Genomic DNA, 18,445 nt, shown 5'->3' with positions numbered 1-18,445 from the left:
AGTGATCGCTTGAATTTATTAAAAGGCAAGTCCGGCATTCATAAGGCAAAGTTAGCTTCTTTAGTCCACACACTGTTTGTAATGGGGACACCCGCTCCGCGCTGGCCTCGTCTGGTTATCGTCCTTCTTTTAGCCGTGAGGAAGCAGCAGTCCCTGGACTGATGCACGGAGCATCGACGCTTTTATTTACTGATTTTCTGGCCGCGCTAGTAAACGGCTCTAACTTCGTAAGTTTTCCTGTGTCCAGAATCCTCACTCCTCTCGCAGCAACTTTTAAAGGGAGGGAGCAGCGAGCCGGGCCGCGGACCGGGCAGGGTCGGCGGGCGCGCAGGAGCCCCGCTGCACGCCCGGGGCCGCAGGAGCCCCGGCGCGGCCGGCGCGGAGCCAGAGCCCCGCTACAAAGCCCGCTTCCAGCAGGCAGGACGGGGAAGGAGATTCCCTCTGGAAAGGGCAGCGTATGTCTAGTGACCTGACGCTAAAAGAACCCGTGTGGGTTTTGCCGCTGGAGCTCAGAGGGAGAGGAAATCGTGAGCGATACGCCCACGAAGGAGGCTGTGCAGGTACCAGGCACACCGTGCAGCACCATTACAAAGTTTCCGTCTGCATTTGCACACGCACGCACCCCGTTCGCACCCGCAGCACGCCTGCGAAGCCGCCCACGGCTGTGCCCGCCCGTGGCTGGGACGCGCCCGCCGCCCCACGCACACGTGCGCGCCGGGCACCTCGAGATGAGGGCTCGATCCCCGCGGTCAGCGCCGCGTTCCCGCGGGAACCAACACATTTTCCTCAAAAGGTGCCTGGCGAGTCCCTGCCCAGCGGGGCTTTGCTGCCGGGGACAGGCCGGGGAAGGCTGAGAGGCCCGGCCGGGGCCCAGCGCGGCCGCACAGCCCAGCCTGAGGAGCGGCTCCGCGGTCGCGGGGGGTCCCGTGGCTGGCACGGACATTGCCTGTGCTGTGGCTACAACTCACGGGACACACGGTCACTGCCGCAGATGCACACAAGCTCACCGAAATCACCGTTCGCGTGGCTGATTGTATTACAAATATGTCCGTATCTGTACATTACCTCTCTATCTACATTTGTACGTAAAGAAAGAACGGTATTTCTAGAAAGACGCCCATTCATGTGTTTACACGGAATTATATTTTCGAAGGCTCACAGAACCTCAATGCAAGTGTTCTGTACAATGGGTGGCATTTGTAATAAAATGGGTGTAATTTCCAAATTCACCCAGAAAGATTAATAATTGAGATTTCTATTTTGAATGAGGGGCAGGTCTGATTTCCTGAACCTGCTGAACGTATGAAGGTAGGTTCCATTTCACCGCAAATACATTGCGTTTTAAGGAGCATTGTTTATTAGAAATGGCCAAGCTTTTTATTTTGTATCAATTGTTTTTCCCTGCTGCGAACGTCCATGGGTCAGATTTGGTTCATCTTCGATAACATGAAACACGATCCTGTGAAGAGAAGGGGCTATTTTTATCATGCAGCTGGAAGCTGTCATCAATTCGTAACATTTATTTCGGCTTTAGAACGATAGTATAAAATAGCATGAAGTTTCCAGATGACGCCCGTACTGCAGACAGGATTTTTCAAGTATAATAAATCAAATTAATTACCTTTTAGATATATATTATCATACTACCTCTCTATGAAACTGCTATTAAAAAAATGCTCGATGTGTGCATCTGTGATTGTGCATGTGTTTACATCTGGGGACCCAAACACAGAATTAGCTGCAGAATTAGCTGTCTGGGGTAGCTGCAGCGAAGGTGCAGGATCAGTGGGGCACACTCAAGCCTGACTCTTCACATGCTGCTTGTCGAGACCTGGGCACAGCTTTGCTTAGAAAAAAAAAAAAAAAAAAAAAAAAAAAAAAAAAAAAAAAAAGAAAAAGAAAAAAAAAGAAAAAGAAAAGAAATTTGTATTTTGGCACGAGGCAGAACTGTAAGATCCTCTAGGACCCTTTTCACTTCCAAAAATCCCGTGAGGAAATATGACCAAAGAGTGAAGAAAAAATAAGCCCGGGAAAATACCCCCACATCAGCAAGCTTCCCCACGCCAGGCCATGTGTTTTGTGCTTGATATTGCCTCTTTCGGGGGCCGGGGGGCAGCCGGAAGGTTCAGGACTGACCACCTGGGGACGGTTCCTGGAAACCGCGGCTGTGCGTGGGGGCGGTGCGTGTCAGTGGGGTGTGTGTGTATTTGTGTGAGCACTCTGTGTGTGAGTGCCGTGTGTGTAAGTGCTCTGTGAGTGGGAGTGCCCTGTGCGTGTCAGTGGGGTGCGCGTGTTCTGTGAGTGCTCTGTGAGTGCCGTGTAAGTGCTCTGTGAGTGTGTGAGAGTGCCCTGTGCGTGTCAGTGGGGTGTGTGTGTGTGTGTGTGAGTACTCTGTGTGTGTGTGTGAGCTGTGTGTGAGTGATGTGGATGCGTGTGTGCATCTGCACGTGTGTGATGTGTGTGTGATGTGTGTGTGAGCGTGTGAGTGCTCTGTACGAGTTCTGTGTGTGAGATGTGTGTCTGGCTGTGTCCGTACGTCTGTCCGTGTGTGTGTCTGTCTGTGTGTGTGAGCGCCCTCCGAGCGCCCCGGCGGCAGCCCCGGCGGCGCATGCGCGCCCGCGGCGCGGCTGCACGTGCTGTTGAATATTTATGACGCGGCCCCGCCGCCCGCGGAAGGCGCCCGCGCCCGCCCCGCGCCCGCGCACGGCAGCGCCGCCGCCGCACGTGCTGCCCGCCCGCCCCGCGCCCGCCTCGCACCCGCCCGGCTCGGCCCGGCCCGGCCCGGCCCGTCCGGGGCTGCCCCCGCCGCGCCGTCCCCCTGCCGCGCAGCGATGCGCCCGGGCAGGCGCTTTCAGCCTCCCTCTGCACGCTGGGCAAACGCGACCTCCCTCCTTTAACGGGCTCTTCAGCGACCCCCCGGCCCCCTCCTCACAGCCGTTCTCAGCGCCGGGGGTCGCCGGCCGAGTGGCTTTTCGTGGGCTTATATGTCAAAACGCGACGGGTACAGTCACCAGAAGAGAACCGTCTCTGGGGAAGGGAGAAAGGTTCTTGTAATGGATTCCTTTCTGTCTCTCTCCTCTTAAGAAAACCTCATGATACTGTATGGCCCATCATATTTTATTGCTGATGTATCGACATCGCATGATAGACCCGAGGAAGAAATGCAGACTCTTGGCATTTATTCTTTTGTAGGCTGTAGGATTTGAATTTTTTATTTTATTTTATTTTATTTTTAACAAATACTAGTAAGTCCCAGTACTCATTGTTCAGCGGCATAAAGTGATTTTGAAGCCTTTTGTACGGTGGAAAAATAATATCCCATAGTATCAGAAATGTGCTTCTGTATCTTGGTAATGACGTGTATTTTTCTTTCCCTTGAGCCCGGTGGGGAGCGGGCAGGATGGAGGCAGGAGCCCTCGGAACCCGAGCGGGCTCGTGGGCACACCTGGGCACTTGCCCCGGCCCGGGCACAGCCGTGTCCGCACGGCCCGGCCCAGCACCCACGAAGTTCCCAGAAAGGCCCTTCCCGGTGGAGCCAGGCTGACTGGAAATCGCCCAGCGACAATTCCCTCTCCGTAGCCTCTCTCTCCCTCTTCCCCCTCCGCCATAGCCCACCTCTCTCCACCGCCCCCTCTTCCCTCCTTGCCCGGCGCTGCAGACGAACGCGCGCCCGTAGGTGTGCGCGTCTGGGGTGGGTTGTGGAATCCTCTCCGGCCAACACCTGGAGTGCCTGTGTCCCCCTCCCCGCATGGCTGAGGTCCCCTGCACGCCCCAGCCGACTACAAGGGGCGACAATAAAGCCGATGTCCATCATGTCGCCTTTTCATTTCAGAAAGGGCAGATCCTGACCTCAGTTCCCCAAGTGGAAGCTTGTCTTGGGCACTCACTGTTGTCATCATTTGCTCCAACATTTAAACAGATGCGTGTTCATACATATTTTCCCCCTGCTTTCCATCCAGGCTTTTTTCTTTCTTCCATTTTCCCCCTTAGCCGAAGGGGAAGCTCCCCGGTAATTGCGGGGGCGCGAGAACGGCGGTCAGGGCGCACAGTGGCACCCGGGCACAAGCCTGAGCCACATGCCCACGCCTTCGCGTGGGAATCCGCTCCCATCATTTAGCTCCCAAGAAAACTGTTGATCTCTAAGTGTGAGCCTGAACCTTTGCATTTAGTGCTCATGGCTGCTTCGTTTCCTCCCTCCCCCCAACCCTTTCCCCTCCGGCTTCGTCCCTCTGTTGTGCTTCCAGGGATAACCAGGTCCCCCCGGTGGGCTGGGGCAGGCGCGGGGCGCGGGCGTCTGCGCCAGGACGGGACCGCGCAGCGCTCGCTGCGGGGGCAGAGGAGGGGGACGTGCCCTCGCTTCTCAGCCAACTGTACAAGAATGGGCTCTATTATTATTGTTGTTGCTTTTTCTGTTAGTAATATTATTGTTATTGTTATTGTTGTTGTAACTATTATATTAATTTAAAAACTATCCCTTTGCAACTTGCAAAGCGACTGTAAATTTACCTTAAACCTGCTTTTTTTTCCTAGCCAATGGTGTCAGGGGCCGGCTAGCCTGTCCCTCCGGAGCATTAACCCTTGTCGCTAGCTGGAGTGAGTGAGAAGCGGAGGTTTGGCCCTGAGGAGCCGTGTGAGTAGATCTGGCACAGCTTTGCTCCCTTAACTCCTGGATCTTTGTTTTGGTGGCGACCAGGGAGAGCAGGGAGCGCTGTGCTCGCATTTCCCTCTGGCTTTTACACACGCACACACACACACACACACACACACACACAAATCCCCCTTTCCAACTTTCTGCTTTTTGCGCTTCCCTTCCAGTTTTTTCACTTCTCAGACCTACTGGCAGCATTTGCCGAGATCTAGATCCCCGTCGTGGTAAGTGATGCTTTTCTCCATTGCAAAACTCGCTCAGCTCTCGGCTAGCTGTCCCAGGGATGGGTGTAGAAGTTGTATTTGTTTGGAGCAGAATTGCCCAACCCCAGTGGTTTCACGTCAAGCAGCACAGAGTAAAACTATTGTCGTGTATTAACTCTGAATGGGAGCAAACAGACCAAATAATCACTGCTGGCTCCGACAGTAGTACGGCATTAATGTAATTCTTTTTAAGTTTGCAAAGCAACTTTTTTTTTTTTTTTTTTTTTTTTTTTTTTTTTTTTTGGTTGTTATGGGGAAAACGAACCTGTGTTTTCGGTTGGAACTTATATATTTACATTACACACCAGATCATAACAAACTATACAAAGAATGCAGCTGCCATATGTGCTTTGTGAACATACAATTATGATTGGGGGGTTCAAGCATTCAACTTAAGTGTTGCAGACACACTGATACCATTCTGCAAGGTTCGTGCAGTACCTGAAAACTCACTCCATCTTTGGGAGAAGTGCTAGACAGACGTTGTATTTTTAAAAGCTCTCTTTTTTTTTTTTTTTTTTTTTTTTCCTTTTTTAATAAATCAACTTCAGTAAATGCCTCCTGGACGTTTATTTTTAATGTACAGTCTGCAGCTCTGACTGGATCAAATTCACGATTATTCAGATGAGGTTGAATTTGAATAACTTGCTGGTTTGTCTCCCCCGCCCTCCCCTATCACACCCCCCGTCCTCTTTTTTTTTTCCTCTCTTTTTTTTTTTTTTTTTTTTTTTTGGTTTGTTTTAAAAATTAAGAAAATTAAGAGAACCGCTGAGTCCAGCTGACCTTTTGCTGACACAATGTAGCAGGAGACCGGTCGCAAATGAGGCCTGGATAAATTAGACGCTCTAATTCTCCGGGTAAAACGATACTCAGTGCCCGGCTCCCAGCGCAAGGAGCCGGGCTAGGGGGCTGCCCCGCGGCTCGGGAGTCCCGGGGCGGCGGCAGGAGCCCGGTCCCGGCGGAGAGGCTCGGGGAGTCGCGGTCACCGCCAAATTCAGGGCTCATCCCGGGCGCGCCGCTGAGAAAGGAGCCCGGTAACCGCCTGCTAATGGCTCTCTCCCGCGGGTCCCCGATCCGCAGCCGCGCAGAGGCCGCGGGTGCGCACGAGTGGCGGGATCGCGGCCGGGCCCGGGGGCTCAGCGCTGCCGCCGCCCCGCTCCGCGCCCACGGGCTCCGCCGGGCCTCGCCGCTGCCCTCGGGGCCGGCCCGGTGGCGGCGGGCGCGGGCCGGGGCGCGCAGCGGCCGCTCCGCCGGCGCGGGCAGCGATCCGCGGGCCGGGCTCGCAGGCGGCGGCGGGGGCGCGGAGCGGCCGCCGGCCCCAGGATGCGGTGCCAGCCCCCGCCAGGCCTGATTAGCTTGTCAGGGCTTATCTCGTTAAGTTGTGCAGGACGTTACTGCCGTGACAAGGCACGGGCAAACTCTGGAGAGGGATTAATCTCCAGAAGTTGCTGTCATAAAAAGGAAAAAAAAAAAAAAAAAGACTGAAAGAAGAGATGGAATCAGGGTTTCGTATTTTAGGCGGTAATTTGTTGAGCATCTGCGGGTACTGCTGCTCTGCTCAGGCTGGCAGGCTGGGGGATCCCTGTTTTAGAGGCAGTGGAGCGTTCTCGTGGCGCAGACTGATGTCCTTTCCCCGCGGGAAGAGGTGAGCGCCGCTCCCACACTGCAGCGGGCGGCAGGGGCAGGGGCACGGCGAGGGGCCGATCCTGAGCTCCTCGGGCAAAACTTCCAGCTCAAGCAGGACCGAGTTCCCAGCCGACAGCAATTCCCTCCTCTCTAATGTGTCGCCTCTGCTAATAAATGGTGACTCTACTCAGGTCCCTCAGCGGGTTGCAGCTGAGTCCGAGAGAATTTGATCCTGTATTCCAAGACGTGTTTTAATAAAACTGTTATAACATTGGCATTTCATTAGGAGCCCATTGTTTCCAAATTAATCCTTGATCTATGAAAACATCTATCTTACCAAACTGGATTCACCTCTGTGCACCCCTTTCTTCATATACACACATTTTAATACTAAGAACCTAGCTCCACATTTCCCTGAATCATCAGACCATTAATTTGCTAGGGAGCTAGCTGTTTCACCCAGATGGATATAATTCGGAGTAAACTCAGAAGAAATGCAAAAACATGTACTTTTCTCTCATATTACTCCTCCCCTCCTCCTTTTTTTTCCCTTTCCTCTTTAGTCAGTTTGTGTTGAGCAACGCCTTCAGAAACTTCATTATCTAAAAGGCAGACCTAGAGGGCAGGGACTTTGGGAATAGTTCCCTTTTATTCTGAAACTGTCCAAACTCAGAGCAGGGTTGAACATGTACTCAAATCTGCACCTTCCAGGAAGAAATGAATGATGTGCCAGACACTTCACTTCTAGTCAAAAAAATATAAACCAAATGCTCTGAGGTTCAGAATTCTTTCTCAGGCCCATTTTCTGTGCATATTTTACAGTCTGAATGTAAAATGGTCCCCTCAGAAGTTGATAAAAAACTCATGTAGATGTTACAGTATATCTTTTGCTTTGCTTTATTTCAAGTAGATTTTATTAACAATTCATATGAAAAGAAAATAGACAGCCAACCTGAGAGGATGCCTTTGCAGGCTGCAGGCCAAGCAAGCTCAAACAGCTCACGTTAGACATTAATTTATACTAGGTGTAATATTTTTGAAAAAAAATCCCCCTTCCCCCTTCTTCCCCTTCTTTCTTCCCCCCTCCCTGCCCCACATGCTAATAGATATATTTTTGCACTTAAAATTTCACCCTTCTTTGACTTTCTGGAATGGTGAAAGTTTACACCCAGGTCAGCATGAAGCACTGTAACTGACGGTGGTTTGCAGTGGAATTTTAGATTTCAAGGTATTGCAGATAAAAAAAAAAAATCCCAACAGAGCAAGTGTAGTTCCTGCCTGACATCTAAAAGAGCTATAATCTAGGAAACACCCTGAAAATGTTCATCTTCTAGATAACACACGTGCTGAGTAGAAATGTATTTCCACAAGCTCTGTGATACACATCAAGAAACATTGTTAATAGGTATGATTGAAAAATCAAGAATTTTTAAATACAATGCCAGCATACAGCACTTGAGTTATTTTTTCCTATTTATAAAAAGTGTTTAATTATTCAGGTTTGGATTTTCCTCATTGTATCTTTATGTTTCATTGGCATGTGAGGTTTAGGAAGTGGGGTTATAACACAGGCAGTTACAAATCTAATGTATCTGTGTTTGAATCAAAATCATTATCTTTCACATAGGTGAGTGAAGCAGGTTATATATGTTTACAGCAATTTTTGTGTCAGTCATATTTTTTGATCCATTTAGATTTTGTTATTTATTTTTATTTACCATTTCTGCTTGCTCCAGGACTTTTACTGAGGTGAATATGCCTAATATGAGCATTTATAATTGTCTTGTTAGTTTGTTTGAAATACTCAGGATATTCTTTTAAAACTAGAATGAAAATACTTTTAATGCTCTATTAGTTTACTGTTGTGATATTTGTAGGAGTTGTCTAGCCTCTAGGTATGTTTGGTCAATAACAAGGTGGTTCATACTTCCATAGATATTTTTAATCATACAGCAAATTGTTGAATGTTCCTATAAGGAGCAGTGGACAAAGGCTACCAGGAAGGCTGCCATTAAACTGGCAAAACCCATGAAGGCTGAAATAAGGGGCTGAACCAAACCACACTGAAATCAATGGGAGACTCCACTGAGTTGGAACAGGCTCAGTGTAAATCACTGTACAGGTACGGCACTTCTCGTCTCTTTCCAGTGTGTTGTTTACAGGTAACATTCTAGATTAAAATTATTTACAGATAAGTTTCTGGATTAAAATGTATTGATTTATGTCTGGCATAAAAAGGTCTGTGTTTGGATGCAAGTGCAGATAAGAAACCTGGACTGGTATTGCAGAGCTGATAGAAATGACATGCAAATCACCATATCCAAGCAAACGTTGATTTCAAGATATTTCTTAAAATATTGTTCTTTTAGACAAACGTGTTTTTGTAGGTATGCAGTAACTATATAAAAGATTGGTCAGTTCCTTGCCAGTAAATTTTTTTTTCAGCCACATGACTAAAAGTTGAAAATTGCCCAGATTACCATAGCTATATTCTTCTTTGCCAAAGAGTAACAGCAACAAGGGACCCCTCCTTTCTCCCGCTGCTCTCTCAGCCTTAGCATGGTCCTACAAATATAACATCATAATTAATTCACTGCTAATATTGGAACTTGACTGTGAAAAAGCTGTTTTCTGCTCAGAGAATTCAATGCAGTAAACACTGCTACAGCAAATGGAGTGTTTCTGTTGGGATATGCTATAAATGGTGTTTAGTCGGCTCCCACTGGAGCCATAAGTTTAGGATCAGATCCTGCTTAATATCATATTTCTCCTTCTCATGATACTTATTGAATGTAGCAAAAAGCACAGCTATTTAAAAACCCCTGCCCCTTAAAAAATATATGGACTTGCTTATCTAGAAAATCTCAGTAATCTTGGTATCAAAGAATTTTTAATTTTCTGTGCACATTTACAAAGGACTTAGAGACCCCTTTACAAACTTAGCCTCATACTTAGATACTCTCTCCTTTTTAGTTCCATTGTGTACTGAAGAATAGCTCATTTAATTAAAAAATCCTAACAGTATGAAATTGTGGAGTGTTGTCAGTAGTTGCAGAGAAAGGGCCAAATTCTTGTTTTCTTATTCTGGCAAAATTTCCCATCGGTGTTATGTTCTTTATGAAGCTTGGACATATACTTTAGGACCCAACCAGTAATAAAGAAAATTGTTTTACTCTTGCTTAAGCACTTTCCTGCTGGCTGATGGTAGCAATCAGAAAACTGCATGCTCCTAGTTTTTCTTGTCATAAACTAGGAAGTGTTAAGATGAAATCCTAAATGTTTCAAAAAGCTGTAAACAACTCACTTCTGGTATGAATCTGTGCAGGAGCAATCTGTCCATCCTCTTCCAAGAAGGACTTTGAGTTAAACTAGAGGATAAGTTCTGCAGCCTTTTAACTTTTGCCCAGCCAAAGCTGTCATTAGTTAAAATATTATTTCTACCTGTAAAAGTAAAAACGAAAGAGTTTTACAATGCAGATCTGTTTATACTCTGTAGGTCTAGTAAAAAAAAAAAAAAAACCACAAAGCTTCCCCTCTGCCATGGCCAAATAAACAATGACCCTATTTTCAAGTTCTGCTCAATAAGTGTGTTAAATGCAGAAAGTATTTTGAGTAAATGTCATGCAGCTGTTTGGTCACTTGCAATTCCTGTGGTGTCGTGTCTGCCTGTGTTCTGTGTACTGCTATAGATACTGCAAGTGGACACTGCTATTTCTGATACATCTTGTCAGATTTCCTATAAGTCTACAAGTTTTGTTCCAAGAAGATGAAAATAATGAAACATTATAAATATTAGATGGTCTTGCTCCAGTGTGTGATGCTGTAAATCTCTGGAGGTTTACAAAGAGACAGTGACAACACGAATGCAATTACACACGATACCACTTTATGAGCTAATTCTATAAAGCAGCATCTCAGCTGTGCACTGACAATAATTTTTCATGACGACTTTTGGAATGTCCCATGGAACCTTTTAATAGATTAATTATATGCTCATCCCAAAATAAATTTGCACGTGGCTACAATTAAACAAAAGGCCTGCCACTGCTTCAGGAGTTTTTCCTGCAAAGGAGCTCAGGACAGAACCAGTTGTTTCAGGGCTCACATTAAAAAGCTGAAATACTGTGATAATCTGCCAGGACACTCTACTCTGGCTGTGCACCACCACTGTATGTACCCCTGCAAAGCCTTTGCCATCCACTGGTCTCTTAAGATTCTAGGCTGGTGAAGGAGAAATATTTCTTCTCTGTTGGTTCAACAGGTGACTTTGAAATGACCTATGAATTCTTCCACTTTTGTCAAGCTGAGATCAATAGCTAGCGTCATTCTAGGAAAATACATGTAGGTATTTTCTCAAGGCATGCTAATTTAAAAAATAAGATCTGGAAAAACACTTGTAGTGTTAGAGGATTCAAAGACTACTCAGAAAAAAAAACAACTTTGGAATTGTTATAGCAGCTGCTATAATCTATTATGTAAATCATCTGGGAATTCAACCAAAATATTTTGCGAGATAGTTTTTGTCAAATAATAAATATGCTATCATTTAGACTTAATGTTTTTCCAGAGGTGTTATTGTTATGTGATGAAAGTGAAACCTTATTTTGACTGATGAGGATTTAATATTTATTTATAGCTGTGCCAATGATAACACCCATATATCTGTTCAAGAGAACATATGGTTCTCAAAATTGGGTGTTGGAATTAACATTGTTGATCCATACCAAGTTATATTTGTCTTCTAGGTGTCACCTACATATTCTCACCAAATTTAATCAGAGACACTAAAAGATAAAATATGTGAAAAGAAACCCTGAAAGGCATAAGTGCCTTTGGCCGCATTATTACTTATTTTAATGTTCATTTATACCACCGTAAGCCTCTCTGCAGAAACTCGATGGCTACTTTTCATTGTTTGAGTATTGTAAACTGGCTTTTATAAGAACAAGAATCAGGGCCTTTAATTCATTTTACCCTTCTGTAAAGGGGTGCTGTAGGGACGTGTCAGATCATCAGCCTGTTGACTAAAGTACAGTATGATTTCACTAATGACTTGGATGCATACTGCAGATTACCACATTTTGCAAATTAGTGAGTAATCAAACACCATAAAAATCAAGGATACTGCATAATGAAATATACTTTATTCATTTACTTTTACAACCATATATTAGTTTTAATTATTTGTGTTAGCAATTCACTTGATGCTGGAACATGGAGCTATAGAATGTGTTTCTTCTAAAAATTGTATTTGAATATCCAAAGCCCCTGTTGTAGCACTGTGATATACAATATTTTGTGAGAAGATGGGTGAGCACCTCTTCCTTGAGTGGGGAACCTTGTTTCAGCGATAATCCCTAAGAAGGCCCCGAGTTTTCAGGGCCAGCCTGATCCATCCTGGTGTAGATGGGGAGGACTGGCTGTCACCTTGGGAAGGTCACTACAGCTGGGCTTGTTGTTCTCCTCTTTTGTCTTTCAAAGAGCTGAGGAAGAGAGAGAAACTCATGTTGGGCAGGGTAGAGCAGAAGCCTGACTTGAGTGTCCTTGGCCACTTACTGGAAGAAATCTCTCTCTGCCTTTATTCCACTCCTTCCTCTTCCTTTCCCGCTCCATTCATCAGGCCCAGACCATGCAGAACACCAAATTGTATGTTTTATCCCTTGTTTATGGTCTAGTATCTAGTGATGGATGAGGGAGTGGAAACTTCCCTATTAGGTGCCTATAGCCTTCAAGGACGATTTATTCCTGGGCTCCCCTTTGAGATGTTCACCTCCAGCACCAGTAGCTGCCTGCTGCCCACCTGGACAGAAATCTTTCCTTTCACATCTGCAGGATGAACAGTCTTGAGCTAGTTTGGGCCTCTGGCATGGAGAAGAACATCCCCTCAGGGTCTTAATTTCTTGCCATTCCTTTAAGAAAAGTACTGATTTTTAAAAGTGTCAAGGTAAATATTTTGCGCAAGTATAAAACCTATCTGCAACATGCATGGTTGCTTTTGGTTTTTTTTCCTCTGTACATTTAATTTTCTCTTCCATATACTAGCTTGTCATTTGGCAGTTCCATAAACCCTGTTGTTAAAACAATTTCTCTTTTTTCCTTATATTTTAAGTTTGATCCATGAATGGCCTGTCAAGAGTTTTGTATTATTGTAAGCTGAAGTTTGGATGGTAGCAGCGACAGGCCACTAACCATAATTGTGTTGCTGTTACCACTGTAACAAATTTGTCTCATTTAGCTATTTTGAAGCTTGGGAAGTACATAAAGACAAATGTAGTACTGATGAATATTTATTATACTGCTGTGGGATCTTAGGTTTAACCATGTTTCCCTCAATTCTGCAAAAATATAGTGGAGTGGATTATATCAGAAAATGGGGGAGAAGTGTGAAAAACCTTGCTGCAAAAATTATTTATGACTGTGGAAAATACTTAATTGTATAATTTTAATAAGAACAGTGTTAGGGATAGTCTTCTTGCAAAGACTTGGGTAGGAGACATGCACTTGGCCTGACATGAAGTCAGTACACCAGTGTTGGCCAAGATGCTGAGCACTGTGTGAAGTACACAGATTTTTCTCATTTGACAGTATTCAACTGAATGCAGGTTTATGCCCCAAATATCTCTGTTTCTTGGTGACCTTTTTAGAGAAAGGAGAGTTTCAGCCCGCTCATAGTCTCAGCAGGAACAAGCCTTTTCCTGTATCACAGCCAGGGCAAAGGAAGGTTGTGTTCTTCACTGCTTCTGAGGCTGGTGGGGTATTATTAACCTACTTGATGCATGATTTTAATGTGTATAAAACATGCTAAAAATTTCAACTTATTGGCAGGATGTTGAATTTTTTCTTTTTCCTTGTTTTTTCAGATAAAAATGGATATAGGCAATAGAAAATTGATAGGCATGAGTCATAATATTTCCCTTCTTTACTTCAAGGAATAATCTTTTTGAAATAGTCACGATCTAGAAATATTTTTTTTTTACTCCTGTTGATAATATAGTGTGCATTGGAGACTTGATATAATGAATTATATTTTAGCTAATTATAGTCTTCTTAGAAGAATAACAGCCAATATTTATCACATATGGAGGAACTCTGTGAGAATGGATCTCGATTTTTTTATTTTCAGTTTAGTGAGAACTGCAGTTATCTAACAACCAGTGAGTCACTGCTAATGGTTGAATAAGAACCTTAAAGAAATTGTAAAGCGCTGCAACAAAAAGAGCACTTTTTTCATCTACTGAGTCTGGCTGTCCATCAGTGTAGCTGGGACAAACCACACTGGTCAGCATCAATGCCCTCAAGTCAAGAATGACTGAAGTTGAACAATGTTGGAAGTTGAAGCAGAGGCTAAACAGACCCTAGATGATCTTATGACTCCTGCAAACAGACACCTGAATTTCATCCATTCCAACGTAGCTCATGGTTATGCTCTTTCCCTTGGCCAGTGAGTGTGTGTGAAATATGACCATCTCGGAATAAGAAAACCTCAGACATTTACATAAGAACATCTCTCAAGGTCATAAACTATGTGTGCTAAAGACAAAAGGATATTAATTTGACCATAATTTGTGTGAGAGCTTTCAGCAAGGCAGTGGAATGCATATTTTTAAGACTTTTTTTCTTTAGTAATTTAATTCCTCAGGAAATGCTGCCATTAATATTTTATTTTGAGCACTGGGGCGCTAATGGTATTATCCATGTTTCTCCTTACTCCTGACAGTACACTCAACACCAAACACTTGTTCCAGTAACATATTTATCCCCTGGTACACATAAAGTCTTCTTTTTCTTTCTATCTCTTTTTTTTTCTCCCCAATGCCCCTCACTTATAAAAAGCACCCAATGTTTAAAAAGGCTGGAAAAATAACAAGATGGGGTTCATATGAAAAACTGTGATTTTTCCAAGTGAAATTAGAAACAGGGTCTCTTTAACATGGAAATTTGATTTCTGTACAATTTGAGGACTCATTTCTGCAACTGTCACATATGTAAAATTTCCAGTGAAGTCAAAGAAGCCTTTGAATACAAAGAAACAGCACAATCAAGCTCTGAATATATATATAAATATATATTCCATATGCTTTTCTCTCTCCCCCAGTCATGTACATGCTATAATAATTTCATCCAGATAAAACTGTCATCATTTTAATTTTTACAGTCCTTAAGCTGTTTAAAAAATAAAAATAATAAAAACAATTTCTGAGAGGAAGAACTCCTCTTTGTGAGAGCATTTAATTAGCATCTCTATTTTTTATTTTAATTTGAAAGGGGAAATATTGCATTGTCAGGACATCCTTGAACGATATCCTAGATATTTTGTTTGTTTGGAATGGCTTGAAATCACACAACTTTACTGAATTATAACCAGATAAATATATCTATGCCTGAGGGCAGGAAGTCCTGGCAGTTGAGATGTGGGGAACATGCAGTTTGTCCATACCAGATTCTTTTGTTCCCTTTTACCAATAAATCTAGTAGAAAGCTTTGTTTTCACTCTCTGCATGATAAATAAAGTCCCTGGCTATGGTGCCATATTAGTGTTTGGTGCTTATGCTTGTAATTCCACTTATTCTCATGGAAAGATGAGACCTCTGTGAACCAAACCTCATCAGGTCAGGTTTTGTTTGGGTTACTGCCTATTCCGAAGCAGGGAAAATATCACATATTGCAAATCTTCTGGGATTGATGAATCACACCTTGGCTTCGTAAGGTCATCTGCAACAGTTATTCGAGCTGCCAGACCACCCACCTCAATTCTTGATTTTCCACAGTGTCCAGTTTTATCTTCTATTCACCCATTTTTAAATTCCCCTCCCCCTCTCCCTGATCTCACTTGTAAAAATCAGTTGAGAGAAGACTGTAAGAAGTCCTTTGCATGTTCATGCAACTCTGTTTGGTTGAACCCTTTCGTAAACAATTTTTCTTGCATGACAGAGCATGTGCTGTGTGGCAGACATTTTTATGAGGTAGCCCAGGACAGGGCTAATCACATCACCCTGTCTCAGGTTTTGACCTTATCACTGTTGTGCACTGAGCCTAAAAATTGGACACTGGCAACCACATTGTGGGAAAATAAATGGGAAATGACATTTTAGTTAAAAAGAATAAGTAGATTTTATTTTATTGAAACAAAAGGTCATAGGACTTTTATTTATTGTTCTTGCATGACTGTAATTAAACAGCTGCCATGTTGCCACGTCAAATGATTTAAAAAAAAAAAAAAAAAGGGACAATTTCACTTACCAGGACCCAATTCATGGTTCTGCAGCTGTTTTACATTCAGGCCTTTAATGAAGCCAGTGGAAACTCTACCTGGAAAGCAATAAGAGAATAATATTCGTATGTGAAACATCATTTATAACATCTGTAATAAAGCAGACTAAATCGTACCTCTGCCATTTGAAATCATAAATAGTATGTTAGCTTTTAAATGCAGCCTTTGTCCTTTTGAAATCTTTTGATGTCAGGCTGCTTTAAGAAAAGCCTAAGTAGATCTCTTCTGTACAGTGGTTTGATTAAGAAAAAAATCATTACAGAGTCTTCAGTACATCTCTAATGAAAAGTGGTATACAAATGTGAGCCTGGTAATTCATTATCAGAATCAGAAACAGAAGAATTTGTTGATACAACCATTATTGTTTCCACAAGAAATAATAAAATAAGCTATTCTAAACTGATTACTGGCATATTTTTTAATATACGGATATATATGCGTATGCATGCAGATTGGTGACATAATCTTTAATAACCTGTGTTTAAGAATGTAATTTTTCACTGATGCACTAACCCTCTAATTCATAGATATATTGGCACCTTTTACAGTGATAGCCTGACTGTGAAGAATCAGAGACAAACTCTGGCAGTACTATCAAGAATCTTTCTTAAAGCAAAGTAAAAATAGGTCCTGCAAATTCAGAAAAAACAATGTGCATTTTTGCAAATTGGAAAATAACAGTTACTTGCAAAATGCCAGGCTGCAGAGAGGGATGTGGTTTGGAGGGCAAATTTGTTGCAACTTCCAATATAAAACCATCTAAACCCAATGTAATGCCAGAAAGCCAGATCTGAGCCACATGTGTGTGACCTGCACTGCCCTGGGCAACCTGCACACCATGGCCAGTGCTCAGGCAGCTCTTCTGGGCTGCCTGTGCTGAGGTGCTGAGGCAGGACCTGGGAAAGAAACTCAAGATGAGAAGAAATGTTGCTTTAGGGTGTTTCCTGAGTGAACTGACTCCAGTGAAAAATTCTCAGCCTTTTCACTCTTGAGTTTTTTCCATAGCTCTCATCTCTGGCGCAGAGCACCCCACAGCCCAGCTCACACCGTGCCCTTCCCTGTGTCCCTGCCTCAGCCCTGGGACAGGCGGGTCCCCAGGGTCACCCCGGTTTCTCCTGCCCACCCCTGCTCCAGCAGAAGCCCAGAGACCCTGCTGGGAAGGGGCTGCTGTGGGGAGCTCTGGATAAAGGCAGAGGCTGCTTCTGCTCAGGAGAAATGAGCAGACAAAGCTTGTCCCAGCACCTGCCAATCAATCAAACTGAGCACAGACAGTGGCCAGCCCTGGAAACCCTCGACCATCACTTACACTAACAGAGTTATCTCTCCCTGATGTTGCCTCAGAGAAGCAGGTCCCAGATGTTACCTGCTTAATAATTTTCCCATTTCCCAAGGACAAAGCTCCCTGCAGCTCCTGCACCGAGGGCTGGGTGGACACCTGTGGTGGGTCCTCAGAGCTTCTCTTTGCCCTGACAGCTGACGGAGCACATTGAAATGGCTCCTCCAAGGAGGACAATTGCATTAAAGCTTGATCTTATTTTTATTTTTTCAATTTTTTATTAGGTGAAATAAAATAGGAGAAGCACAGTGCTCTAAAGCAAGCATAAATGTAATTTTGCTGCCCTTCCTTTTGTTGTGTGGATGCCACTTGCCAAAAGGCAGAGATAAATCATTTGGTCAGAATTTGTATCCCATCAGACACGAAGATTTCAGAAGTTTGAGACAGAGCCTGCTCTTGTCTGCTGTGTGCACATACCATTAGCTGCAGTGATACCAGGATGTAGATCCCCCCCTACCTTTGGGACAATGTTAATGTTTTCTCTTTGCTTTCAGTTTACTGTGCCCAAGGGATTGATGACCTCTAGAGCCGAATTTTCATCTCATACTTTTGGCATGGATATTAAACACACTGTAATTGACCTCTTCTGATTTGTAGCAGAGTAAGTGGACTCAGATTCATTCTGAAGTGGACAAGCTTATCCACAACTTCCAGACGTTGACGATGCAATTAGTCCCTATGTGGAAATAAAGAGAGATGTTTCTTCAAGCCCATATTCAATTTCCACTCTCCAACCCCTCCTTGTTTTAACTTGGCCCACATGCTGGTATGAAATGGTGATAGTTGGATATTTTGTTTTTTGAATCATATGGGGAATCTGCACCCAACTCACTGATACATAGATGGATAAGGTGCTGGAAAAAGAGAGTAATTACCTCCATTACAAGCATTACAAATAATTGGTCTTAAACAAGAATATATGGAGAAAACAAAAATACTGCTATTAAATACACCTTTGCTGTCTGCAGTAGAACACAAAACAAATTTGCAACATTAATTATTTCCACCAGCTTTGAGCCTGAAATACAAATATGTCAGGTATTTAAATACTAATTTGCTTAAAAGAAATCTCTACTTTATTAAAACATCATTATGCATATTGGAAAGTTAAAAGTCAAAGCTATGTAGCTGCTGAGGTAAAATTCACGTTTATTGTCCACTGAATGTGATGGAAATTGAATTTGTCAGGAAGCTGATTGATATCTAGAAGTGTTTTGTTTTCAGTGACTGGCACTGCCGAGTTACAACCATCTATCATCTAACAGGTAATTAGTCAGATTTCTCATCATGAGCCTTCAATC

Source organism: Vidua macroura, chromosome 10 (genome assembly GCF_024509145.1).
Source record: "Vidua macroura isolate BioBank_ID:100142 chromosome 10, ASM2450914v1, whole genome shotgun sequence".
NCBI lineage: Eukaryota > Metazoa > Chordata > Aves > Passeriformes > Viduidae > Vidua > Vidua macroura.
The sequence above is the reverse complement of the archived record's forward strand: the minus strand, read 5'-3'. Positions refer to the sequence as shown.